This window comes from Palaemon carinicauda, chromosome 4, assembly GCF_036898095.1.
Source record: "Palaemon carinicauda isolate YSFRI2023 chromosome 4, ASM3689809v2, whole genome shotgun sequence".
NCBI classification, from domain to species: domain Eukaryota; kingdom Metazoa; phylum Arthropoda; class Malacostraca; order Decapoda; family Palaemonidae; genus Palaemon; species Palaemon carinicauda.
This window is the reverse complement of record NC_090728.1, coordinates 187,648,082-187,659,254: the sequence shown is the minus strand read 5'-3', so window position 1 is coordinate 187,659,254 and position 11,173 is coordinate 187,648,082. Positions and strand designations below refer to the sequence as shown.

Below are 11,173 nucleotides of genomic sequence, written 5' to 3'. Positions count from 1 at the left end.
CATGTTTGTTCCGTAACCGAAATACAAACCACGCTATTTACAAAGGGTATTACTTTTAGCGCAGCTGAAATGACGAGTCAATAGTTTTTAACGAGGGTTAATTACCCCCGCGCTAGTTAGCGGGGGGGTGGGGAAGGGTAGCTTGCTACCCCTCCCCCCTCCACACACCGGTGACTTGCTTCACTTCACTTTTGGCTCGGCGGTGATCAGACGTGTCTGTTCATCGCCTTCGTGGCAGCCTTTAATTTTCTGCTTTTTCTTTTCAGCTTGTGTGATTGGTTGGAAGTTGACCTTCAGTTATTTTCTTTTATTTACTATGCGTACATGCCCTGGAGTTGCCGGCCGTCCTTGTGGGACTTTCATGTCGGACGTTATTACGGATCCTCACACCCTCTGCCCTCAATGTCGGGGCCGACGGTGCGACCAGGATAACATGTGCCGTGAGTGCAGGGAGTGGTCTGCCTCCCAGTGGGAGAGGTTTGGCCGTCGGCGTAAGAAGAAGTCCAAGAGAGACTGTTCTCCTCCGGGGTTAGCCTTGAAGGAGGAAGGTTCTCGGGACTCTTCTTCCGCCGCCCAAACCTCCTCCGAAGCTCCCCCTCGTCCGCCTCCTAAGGAGAGTCGTCCGAGTGGGAGCGCAGGCCCTTGTTCTGTTTCCCTACCTTCGGTGGGGGGAGAGGGCGTCGCCTCCCATAGCGAGGCGGTTCCCCCTCCTCCTCCGGGGGAGGTTATTGATAATAATGCCTTATCCAGTGATGATCTTTTACAGATTTGGTCGTCCCTGGGGCTTAAGGGCTTGCCCTCCAGGGTCGCTCTTATTGACCTTTTCTCGTTGGGGGCCGCTGTTAAACAGTCGCCGGTGGTAGCGGAGGTAGACCCTCTGTCTATTGTCGACGTCGTGGTGACAGAGGCCTCCGACGTGGCTGGGCCTTCCGACGCAGGTGCTGTTGCTGGTGATGGTGCTCAAGGCTCTCCTCCTCCTTCCGTGCATCCTTCGAAGGGGGAAGTGAGTCCTTCGGTCTCGACTGCTGCCCAGCTTCCTTCTGAGGGAAGTGTTTTGACGGAGACTCCCCTTCGGAAGACCGATGGTCCCGACGATCTCCCCCGAGGCCGCCTCCGCCGTAAGGCTCACCGCCCTCTACGCCACAAGGGCCTCCCTTCCCCTTACAGGGGGACTAAGAGGCGCATTTTTGGGTCTTCGTCCTCCGGGGGGGACTCTCCTCGTCAGCCTCAACCGACTGCTCCGCCCTCCTTGAACCTCTCTGCAGACCGCTCACCATCTCCTGCCGGATCTTCGCCTTCTGGAGAACTCGTCACCCGACGGGCAACGGTCCCTTCGGGGCTAAGGGATTCTTCCCTTACGCGAGCAGGGCTAGCGCACAAGCGCTCTCCTGCTCGCCAGCGCTCCCCTGCTCGCCAGCGCTCCCCTGCTCGCCAGCGATCTCCTGCTCGTCGACGATCTCCTGCTCGCCAAGACTCTCCTGCTCGCCGACGCTCACCTGCTCGTCGGCTCTCTCCTGATGTTCGCCCCCCTCGGCAGCGCTCTCCTGCTCGTCAGCTCTCTTCCGAGCGTCAGCGCTCATTTGAGGACCATCGCCCTGCGGTCTCTGACCACCCTTTAGTTCCTGCTGAACTCCCTGCTCACCATCCACCTGGTCCTGTGGCTACGCAACATCGTGCTGCGCGTGTGTCAGAAACACATGTTCGCCAACGCGCCAGCGATCTTCCCGTTCCTGCTCGTGAACGCGCCGCACCACCTGTCCTCTCACAGGACACGCGTCGACCTTCTGCTCGCCAGCGATCACCTACACATGCTGCTCGCCATCGCACGACCCTGCACGATCGCCCGCTTACGCATGCTGCTCCTCATCGCACAAACCTGAACGATCGCCCTCCTGCGGATGCTGAACACCATCGCACCCTTTCACGCGATCATTCACCTGCGCATGCTGCTCGCCATCGCACAACCCTGAACGATCGCCCGCTTACGCATGCTGCTCCTCATCGCACAACCCTGAACGATCGCCCTCCTGCGGATGCTGATCACCATCGCACCCTTTCACGCGAACATTCACCTGCGCATGCTGCTCGCCATCGCACAACCCTGCACGATCGCCCGCTTACGCATGCTGCTCCTCATCGCACAACCCTGAACGATCGCCCTCCTGCGGATGCTGATCACCATCGCACCCTTTCACGCGATCATTCACCTGCGCATGCTGCTCGCCATCGCACAACCCTGCACGATCGCCCGCTTACGCATGCTGCTCCTTATCGCACAACCCTGAACGATCGCCCTCTTGTGGATGCTGATCACCATCGCACCCTATCACGCGATCATTCACCTACACATGCTGCTCGCCATCGCTTACCATCACGCGGTCATTCACCTGCGCATGCTGCTCACCATCGCACATCAGTGCATCGACATACCACAGCTCGTCATCGATCGCCTGTGGATCTACATCGCCAGCGATCTTCTTCACCTACGCGGCAGCACGATCCCTCGCCGTCGCGCCATCGCTTGCGTTCGTCGCCTCGGACACGTGTTCATTTACCTGCCCACCCTCACACCCACTCGCCTGCGCGCCCGCGCGACCGCTTGCCTGTGCGCCCGCGCGACCATTCGCCTTTGCGCGACCGTTCGCCCTTGCGCAACCATAGTTCGCGGCGAATTCCACAGCCGGTGGTAGCAGCAGGGACGCGTGCTCCTAGACGGCACTCGGGATCACCTCCATCCAAGCACAGGTTGGTATTGCAGGACGAAGACAGGTCAGTACAGCATTCTTCCCCACCTTCTTTTCAGGCAGGTACCGTCGTGTCCACTCCAAAGGATCGCCCGATCCCTTTCACCTTAGCGAGGATTTCGGACTCTGTGTCCTTGGAGCAGCAGACTTGGTTTGGTCCGCTGGCACGGGCGTTAGTGAGGGTTATGAAACCAGCACTCGCCGGCCAGGGTAACAAACCAGCGGCTGTCTCTCCTACGCTGAAGAGAAAGAGAGGAGTGGACTTTGTGGTGACTTCCCCCAGGGCGAAGTTGGTTCCCAAGAGGTCGGTCTCGAGGGTCCCCTCTCCTGCACGAGTACTCTCTCCTTCTCCCGTGGACGAGGCCTTTCTGTCCTCAGGTGAGTCCAGTGGGGCGGTAGTCTTCCCCTCGGCACCAGGGGGGGAGACTTCGCTTCAGGCAGGAGAATCGTCTCGTGAGGAAGGGCCCCTCGAACCTCGTTGTTGGGATCCTGTATCCCTCCCAGGAGGGAACCCAAGGATTCCAAGACCATCCCTAAATCCTCTGCAAGGATTCGTCAGGAACCCACGACTACCCAGGGGAATGTCCACGTATCACCCCAGGAAGAGATTCCTGGGGCAGGAGACTTAGCTGCCAGCCCGCAGGGAGGAGAACAGCAAGAGTCCGAACATGCCTTCTGGCAGGTCCTAAGCCTGATAAGGCAACTTAACAGTCTTACGAATCCAGTCATCCCCCCCGTGAAGGCAAAGACACGAGTCTGGATGAAGTGTTTGACGTTCGGAAGGCCCCTAAGACCAGTGCAGCTCTGCCCTGGTCTCGGGGGCTGAAGAGTGCCAGAGCTAGGGTCAATGCTCAGCTCGCACTTCTTGCCTCCTCCAGTCGTTCCACTGCCGGGAACAAACTCATCCCTCCTCCTCGCCTTCAGCAGAGGAGGTATTTCGAGATCCTGGGTGAGCAGAACCTCGCTCTTCCTCTCCATCACTCTGTGGAGGAGCTGGCGAAGGGAGTTCCCTTGGAGAAACTCTCTGCCCGGCAGGTGTCGTTCTCGGCGGCAGAGATCCTTAACCACGAGAAGGTCGCTAAGTGTGCCATGCAGGCCACTTCGTGGCTGGACTTCTGGTTAGGATCTCTGGGCATCCTATTGCGATCGGAGGACTTGTCCAAGGAGACCAATAGGAAGGCCCTAGAGACCTTCTTGCTCTCGGGCACCCGCTCCATCGAGTTTTTGGCGCACCAGGTTACCACCCTGTGGGCCAACTCGGTGTTGAAGCGTCGCGATGCTGTGTCCGAGAGATTCCATCCGAAGGTCCCCGCCGTAGATGTGTGTAGGCTCCGACATGCCTCCCTCCTGGGGGAGAGCCTGTTTGAGCCTCAAGACTTGGAGCGAATGGCTGAGAGGTGGAGGAAATCCAGCACGGACTCCCTCCTCCACAGGGCCCTTACAACTCGGCCCTATAAGCCTCCAGCCCCGCCACAACAGCAGCAACAGCCTCGTAAGGCTCCCAAACAGGCACCGGCAGCTAAGAAAGTGGTGTCTAAGCCCCAGCCCTTTCCAGCCAAGGTCAAGAGGGGCGGTAAGTCCTCCAGGGGAGGCAAGACTTCTTGGGGTGGCGGCCGCGGCCGCAAGCCCTAGGGGTGGCAGTCCCCCTGCGTGTCCACCTGTGGGGGGATGCCTTCAGCGTTGCGTCCGCAGGTGGCAACATCACGGGGCCGATGCTTGGACGGTCTCAGTGATCGGCCAAGGTTATCGCGTCCCGTTCACGTCATCTCAACCTCCCCTGACAGCGAATCCAGTGTCGTTGAGCTCCTATGCCATGGGATCGGCAAAGGGGCTGGCCCTTCAGGCTGAAGTCGAGACCATGTTCGAGAAGGGTGCTCTCCAGGAGGTCGTGGACGGCTCTCCAGGCTTCTTCAGTCGACTCTTTCTTGTAAAGAAGGCTACTGGAGGCTGGAGACCCGTCATCGATCTCTCGGCTCTGAACAGGTTTGTCAAACAAACCCGGTTCAGCATGGAGACAGCAGACACGGTCAGACTTGCGGTGAGACCACAAGACTTCATGTGTACACTGGATCTAAAGGATGCGTACTTCCAGATCCCAATCCATCCGTCTTCCAGGAAGTACCTGAGATTCTGCCTAGACAACAAGATCTACCAGTTCAAGGTGCTGTGTTTCGGTCTCTCCACAGCTCCTCAGGTGTTCACCAGAGTGTTCACCCTGATTTCGACTTGGGCGCACAGGAACGGCATTCGTCTCCTTCGTTACCTAGACGATTGGCTGATCCTAGCAGACTCGGAGTCGACCCTTCTTCGGCACCGAGACAGGCTTCTAGATCTTTGCCAGGATCTGGGGATCGTGGTAAACCTCGAGAAGTCCTCTCTGCAGCCGTCCCAACGACTGGTTTATCTAGGCATGCTAATAGACACCAATCTCCACAAAGCCTTTCCATCAGACGACCGGATAGCAAGGCTGAGGAGGGTGGCGGAACCTTTCCTCAGGCGAAAAGAACTCCCCGCCCAATCGTGGTTGCGTCTCTTAGGCCACCTATCCTCCCTGGCCCGTCTGGTTCCAAACAGCCGCCTCAGGATGAGATCCCTTCAATGGCGGCTCAAGTCCCGGTGGAATCAAGGATCCGATTCCCCGGACATTATGATCCCAATGGGGTCTCTGGAACAGACGGACTTGCGGTGGTGGCTGGCCGACGAGAACCTGCGAAAGGGAGTGAGTCTTCTCGTCCTCCCCCGGAATTGACTCTGTTTTCGGACGCGTCAAAAGAAGGGTGGGGGGCGCACGTTCTGAACCAGAGGGCCTCAGGCCTTTGGTCAAAATCAGAAAAGTGCCTACACATCAACCTGCTAGAATTGAAGGCCGTCTTTCTGGCCCTTCAACAGTTCCAACGGTTCCTGGCGGGTCACTCCGTGGTGGTGATGAGCGACAACACCACGGTAGTGGCTTATATCAACAAGCAGGGAGGCACTTTTTCGCAACAGCTATCCCATCTTGCAGTAGAGACTCTGAGGTGGACCGAAACCCACTCAATAACACTATCAGCTCGCTTCATTCCCGGCTAGAGGAATGTGCTCGCCGACAGTCTGAGCAGGGCTTCGCAGATAGTGAGTACCGAGTGGTCTTTGGATCCTCAGATAGCCAACAAAGTCCTGACTTTGTGGGGTTCCCCGACAGTGGACTTGTTCGCGACAGCCTTGAACTTCAAGCTGCCCCTGTACTGCTCACCAGTCTCGGACCCCAAGGCACTCTGGCAAGATGCTTTCCAGCAACGGTGGGACAACATCGACGTGTACGCCTTCCCACCATTCTGTCTGATGAGAAGGGTGCTCAACAGGACCAGACTATCGGTCAACTGTTCCATGACTCTAGTAGCTCCGCTATGGCATCACGCGGAATGGTTTCCGGACCTTCTGCAACTCCTGACGGAACTCCCAAGGGAGCTTCCTCCACGACACGAGCTTCTCAGACAACCCCACTCCGGTGTCCCTCACAGGGCCGTAGCCTCGCTTCGGCTTCACGCCTGGAGACTATCCAGCGTCTCCTCGCGGAGAGAGGCTTTTCGCAACAGGTTGCGGAGAGAATGTCTCGGCACCTGCGAAGGTCCTCTGAGGGAGTCTACCAAGCGAAGTGGAAAGTCTTTTGTGGTTGGTGTCGTAGGAGGGGTATCTCTCCACTCGATGCCACTATTCCAGCAATAGCGGACTTCCTTGTGTATCTGCGAGAAGAAATGCGCCTTTCTGTCTCGGCAGTGAAAGGCTATCGCTCAGCCTTAAGCTTGGCCTTCAGATTGAAGGGCGTGGATATTTCTTCATCGCTAGAACTCTCTTTACTCATACGTAGCTATGAGCTTACCTGCCCCCAGTCGGAAGTGAGACCCCCTCCTTGGAACGTGGTTCGAGTCCTCAGGTCTCTCAAGAGACCTCCCTTCGAGCCATTATGCCAGGCCTCCGATCGCCACCTGTCTTGGAAGACGGCTTTCCTACTCGCCTTGGCCTCGGCCAAGCGAGTTAGTGAACTTCATGGTCTCTCGTACGACATCGCCCATTCAAGGGGATGGCGGGAGGTAACGTTCAGGTTCGTCCCTGAGTTTGTTGCCAAGACTCAGAATCCTGGAGTGCCGGATCCTCGGTTCGACTCTTTCAGGATCGCGAGTCTCCGTTCTGTAACAAACGACCCAGACCAGCTGCTACTATGCCCAGTGAGGTGTCTGAGGTACTACTTGAAGAGAACGGCTGCAGTCCGTCCTCATGTGCGAGCTTTGTTTGTGAGCACAGGCAGGACAAAGAGGAAGGTCACCAGGAACACCATCTCTGCTTGGATTCGAAGGGTTATCCACCATGCCCTGAATCCTGACCCTCCTCCGTCACGTCGCCCTCGGGCCCACGATGTCAGGGGTATTGCTACATCCCTGGCCTTCAAGAGAAACTTCTCTGTGACGCAGGTACTTCAAGCTGGGGTCTGGAAGCGTCAAACGACCTTCACAGCCCACTACCTGCAAGACGTGACCCACAGGAGCCTCGATACGTTCTCTATCGGCCCTGTGGTGGCTGCACAACAGCTGGTCTAACCTCAGGCTCCTTTTTGGACAAGTAGCAGTAGGTTGAGGGCGTTGTTACCCGGTCTTAGTTTGTGTGAATGAAAGAGTATGTCTGACCCTTACTTCTTTCTTCATTCTCCCCTCTCTTGGGGAAGCAGCATCCTGGTCCTCGCATAGCTGACCTCGACCTCTGCAGGTAACCCATGCTTCTTTGTGCTCCTAGTATTAAGCTTAATACTGTTGCGTCTCCCATACCCTGACGAGGTGGTATGGGGAACGTCCTATCCTAGAATTCCTATCTGAAGGTCTCAAGGTCAACTTCATAGGACGAGTCACACTCTCCTCCTCACACTACTTATGTAGGCCACTCGTTCCTAGCGATGCTAGGAACCTGTGAGGTACAGGGGCTCCCTCTCTCTAGTGCTGCTCACTGAGGGATCGAGCCCCCGGGCAAGCCGAAGTCAGTAAGGCTGGGGACTTTCCACCCCTCCTAAGGGGTAAGTCACCCTTTGTAAATAGCGTGGTTTGTATTTCGGTTACGGAACAAATGACAAATTCGAAGATAATTTGTATTTTTCCTAACCATACAAACCTTAGCTATTTACACATATGTGCCCGCCATCCCTGACCCCCAAGTCAAGTCCTACCTCTAAGTGAAGTGAAGCAAGTCACCGGTGTGTGGAGGGGGGAGGGGTAGCAAGCTACCCTTCCCCACCCCCCGCTAACTAGCGCGGGGGTAATTAACCCTCGTTAAAAACTATTGGCTCGTCATTTCAGCTGCGCTAAAAGTAATACCCTTTGTAAATAGCTAAGGTTTGTATGGTTAGGAAAAATACAAATTATCTTCGAATTTGTCATGCTTTACATCTGTTACATATCCAATTTGTTTTATTTTGTTTATAATTGATGATAATCTTTTAATGAAGTAGCTTTCATACATTCATACTGATTGTGTTTTCTTCAATTTGGATATTATTTTGCTTTTAAGGAAACTCGTAAATCGCTTCGAAGTCGATGTAAAATAATTTTGATAATATATTTTAACATTTATTGAGAGTGGTAACACTCTTGGTGACGAAACCTATGTCGTCTTTATTACCGTTCTCCGAAATGTCTGCTGAAATATTCATTTAACCATATGTATTTATAGATTGATATAAATCATGGCAGGCAACATGTAATAAGCAAATAGAGTATATGTATCAAGCCACTAAAAGAGTAAGAAACTTCATTGGAGCGAGTACTAACTCGAATCAAGTTTTTCACTTTTATATGGTTGCTACTTTATGTATGCAGATGATGTACATGCATGTCTTCATGTATTTATACAAATGTTCTGGTTTCGTGCATTGGAAACTTATAGATTGTTTGTAATGGAGATTAGCAATATTAAAAGGAATTACCCATGATTGTATTGAAGCTTTGGTTTATTCAATAATGCGCTGAAACATTTTTTATCTTATGCATAGCTCTTGCATAAAGAACGGGTTGAAAGGGGTCCAATTTTGAAAGTTAATTGAAAAAGTAATTTTTTAACACTTTAATACCGTTTAGTTTTAAGCTGTATTCTGTAGTGCAAATGTTAAATAAAATATTTTAATACTACTGTATACCATACTGTATCATGCATGTAGTTTACTGTATATTCAGCAGGATCTGGATTCTATAACAAAATTATTTTTATGTTTGTCTGCATTCTGTAAGGGAGTTGTTTTTATGATTTAAGATGAATTTAGGCAGTAATAAGATAGAATATAAAGGTTTAATTATGGTTCTTTCTTTTACAGGTTTACTCATAGAAAGGAAGCCACGAAAAGAAGAATGAATGCAAATTCTTCTCATAAAAGGTACGTCATTATTGCCAGAATTTTTATTTTCTAGATTAAGATTTAATCTTTGCCAAGCCTTTAAAAGTTTAGTGGATGATATAAGTTTTTTTTTTTTTTTTAGAATAGACAAAATCTCTTTTGCTTAGAATTCTGTCTTGGAATTCTAGCAATTCTAACCACCAAGTTTGTTGTGAGAGCAAAATTTTAGCAAAATTCCTGACATATTAATAGTAATTACTTATATGTGGAATGTGCAGTTTTGACCATAGGTTTTACATGACTAAGGCCTACTTAACTAGAGAACTGGTAAGAGATTATTTTGTGAAAAATATGTCTCATGCTGTTACCATACTTATTCTCTTTTAACTCCCAGCATTTCCCATTTTTTGTTTAGAGGAAATATTCCAATAGTGAAATAGAAGAAATTCAAATAGTGACTGTGTGAGCTATTGTTGGCCAGATGTTCCAGTGGTGTTCTGTTGTATCTTATATTTTTCCAGTACTCTTAATAATGTGGGAATTTTATCGTATTTTCAACTTTTAGCCATTTATCCATATACAGTACAAGCTTGTTACATATGTAGGTGATGCTACTCTCTCTGCATCAATTCTAATTCCATCTCTCTAATGTAGACTTGTGATTGTTGAGTTCCTTAATAGAGATCTATCCAAAGTTGCATGGTGTAAATTATGGGTCATGAAATTGAACCATAACACAAGTAAAGTATTGTAGGGTTGTAAATGGTCAAGAACAGTGACTCCTTAACACTTGATCCTGGTACAGTATAGACAATATCTATTCAATTGCAAACAACTCATTTAGAATTAAAGGGATGATTTTTTTTTTGCATTTGATATTGAAAAATTCATTTTGGTCTTTTCTCCAATTGTACTGAAAACTGAATTTAAATAATTACTTATTTCATCTCCATAATCGCCTAATATTCATATTGCTTATATTGTATTGATGTTTAACCCCCCCCCCAAAAAAAAAAAAAAAAAAATTTTCCTTTGTAATATGCTTAGGCAACATGTTTAAAACTCGAACAATCCAGCGCATGATGGCCACAACCATCGAGTATGGTAAATCATACCATCTTTTATCTTTCAGTTTAAGTCGAAACTAGTCCCTATCATCTTTACATCACTAGTTAGTGTGAGGATGATGGGAATGTATATGATCATCAGGTGAGGTATATAAATGAAAGATTTTATCATTAAAGGTGTCTAGGTCATGATTTGGCCCTTCTTATAATGGCATACAGTTTTCATGAGAACTTGTGGACAAAAAACACCTTTGTTTAAAAAAAATTCCAAAACTGACCATGTTTGGTCTTCTCCACCAATTCCAAATCTCTAAGACATATTGATGAATGCAGAGATTATGCATTTGAAAAAAATTGGCATATTCGATAAATCGTTAAAGAAGAATGATTTTTCTTAAATTTGTCCAAGTCCTTGAGACGTCTCGGCTGTCTGGTGTAGGAATTCTATTCTTGTCTCCCTTGTTTTTAAGAAATCAGCTAATGCTGTTGTAGTTTCTGGAAACAGTTACACACACTTCTATTGCCACCGGATCCTGATTTTGAAAGACCTTGAACACCCCTAGAATTTCCAGGCAATTAATATGAAGTTACTTCTTGCACTCTTCTTCAGGCATCCCACCAGTACAAATCTCATAAGTTGTGGTCCTGTAATGTCTCGTCTACATCCAAACTGTCATAGACATTATCTTATGAACTGTTTCGGCAAAAGAAGACAAGAATGAAATCTCTTGGACCAAAAAGGAGCCAGCAGAATCCTCCTCCTGTTTACTGTACAATATACCCCACACTGTTTATAACCGGTCAAATCAAGGCAAACTGTGGAAAAGACCTATCGATCCAGATAAGACCTGTAACAGGAGATTGACTTTTCATGCAAAAAGCTCTAAACTGATGAACTTAGATACACAGTTTTTGTTTAGTGGGCCATCACGTAAGAGATGACATGAAATAAAACTAGTGCCCCAACTTCCATCAAGTAACTTAATTTGGGTACCCGTCAGAAATAGTAT

The 11,173-nt window shown here is 50.1% G+C and overlaps 1 long non-coding RNA gene across 1 annotated transcript in view; it reads left to right on the top strand.

The window, feature by feature from the left end:
* Window positions 1-9,032: 9,032 nt before the first annotated feature.
* Window positions 9,033-11,173, top strand: part of LOC137640279 (uncharacterized) — a 35,525-nt gene continuing 33,384 nt past the window's right edge. The window contains exon 1 of the long non-coding RNA XR_011044323.1: window positions 9,033-9,135. This is a non-coding gene — a long non-coding RNA (uncharacterized lncRNA). The remainder of the gene's footprint in view (window positions 9,136-11,173) is intronic.